The 1,781-nt window shown below is 39.4% G+C and overlaps 1 pseudogene; it reads left to right on the top strand.

Moving 5' to 3' along the window:
- Window positions 1–561: 561 nt before the first annotated feature.
- LOC100713795 (high mobility group protein B1-like) lies at window positions 562–1,550 on the top strand (annotated as a pseudogene).
- Window positions 1,551–1,781: the final 231 nt, after the last annotated feature.

Here is a 1,781-nt window from a genome sequence, read left to right as displayed (position 1 = left end):
CCAGTAGTAGTGTCCTTATCTAGCATTTGCAAGGTCTTGCATTTGATCCTGAGTGTGAGTGTGCATGCACACACACACACACATTTCACTTCAAATATAATAGTATAGGCTGGAAAAGGGATGGGAATATACACAGTGCATGCCTAAATTTTAAAAACTATGTTTCAGAGCAAATAACATTCAACCCACTAAGAAGACCCTAACTGTGCAAATGCTAAACAAAATAGTTTCAAACTATCTGAAGCCAGGAAGCTGAGGGAGAAGTATTGATTGAGCCCAAGCACTCAAATCCAGCCTGTGAAACATGATGAGTAATTGTGGTTTCACATGGTTTCCATTTTTATTAGGAAGTACATAAAAGGATTCAGAATTGGAGCCAGGCATGGTGCAACATGCCTATCAGCCCAACTACTCTGGAGGTTGAGGCAAAAAGATTGCTTGAACCCAGCTTGGGCAATATATTGAAACTCCATGTCAAATAAACAAGAGTTGGCATTGAGGCAGCCATTGCAGTACATTGAGCTCCATTGAGGCAGCGCTGGGGCAAGTAGGAGCTGGAGCAGTACTGGGTGACTCTGTGTCTTGCTGAGCAAAGCAATGAAACATGGGCAAAGGAGATCCTAAGAAGCCAAGAGGCAAAATGTCATCACATACATTCTTTGTGCAATCTTGCCAAGAGGAGCACAAGAAGAAACATGTATGTGCTCCCATTAACTTCTCAGAGTTTTCTGAGAAGTGCTCAGAGAGTGGAAGTCCATGTCTGCTAAAGAGAAAGGAAAATCTGAAGACATGGCAAAGGCAGACAAGGTTCATTACAAAAGAGAAATGAAAATTTATATTCCTCCTTAGGGAGAGACAAACAGAAGTTCAAGGTTCCTGATGCACCCAACAGGCCTCCTTCGGCCTTCTTATTCTGTTCTGAGTCTCTTCCAAAAATCAAAGGAGAACATCCTGACCTCTCCATTGGTGATGTTGCAAAAAAACTGGAAGAAATGTAGAATAATACTGCAGCAGATGACAAGTTGCCTTATGAGAAGAAGGCTCCAAGCTGAAGGAAATGAATGAGAAGGACTTCACTGCCTACCAAACTAAAGGAAAACCTCATGCAGCAAAACAGGGAATTGTCAAGGCTGAAAACAGCAGGAAAAAGAAGGAAGAGGAGGAAAACAAAAAGGAAGAAGAGGAGGAAGAAGAAGAGGAGGAAGATGATGATGATGAATAAGTTGGTTCTAATGCAGTTGTTTTCTTGTCTATAAAGCATTTAACCCTCCTATATACAACATACTTCTTTTGAAGAAAAAAACTGAAATGTAAGGCTGTGTAAGATTTATTTTTTAACTGTACAGTGCCTTTTTTGTACAGTTAACACACTATTGAATCTGTCTTTAGATAGCCCTCTCCTGGTGGTAGTTTCAATAGCCAGTAACCTTGCCTTAACAGTAATAGGGCTTGTAAATTGGCATGGAAATTTAAAGTAGGTTCTTGTTGATGCACAGCACAAATTAGTTTTATATGATAACGTTAGTTTTTCATCTTCAGTTATCTCTGGTGTAGCGTATATGAAATAATTGTTATTCTGTTAACTGACTATTACTCTGTAATTGCAAACAAAATGTTTCAGCTGTTTTGTTGGCATTCTGAATGCTTCTGAATAAATACAAACTTCTTATTTAAAAAAAAAAAGTATCAGCATTGATACAGCTTAGCTGTGGAGCATGTGCTAGCCCATGTGCCCCTGGCCTACAAGGAACCATAAAGTTATTAGTGAAAATCATGCAGTA

Source organism: Cavia porcellus, unplaced genomic scaffold (genome assembly GCF_034190915.1).
Source record: "Cavia porcellus strain 051 isolate PalLab524CR breed Dunkin Hartley unplaced genomic scaffold, mCavPor4.1 scaffold_3, whole genome shotgun sequence".
Taxonomy (NCBI): Eukaryota; Metazoa; Chordata; class Mammalia; order Rodentia; family Caviidae; genus Cavia; species Cavia porcellus.
The sequence above is the reverse complement of the archived record's forward strand: the minus strand, read 5'-3'. Positions and strand labels throughout refer to the sequence as shown.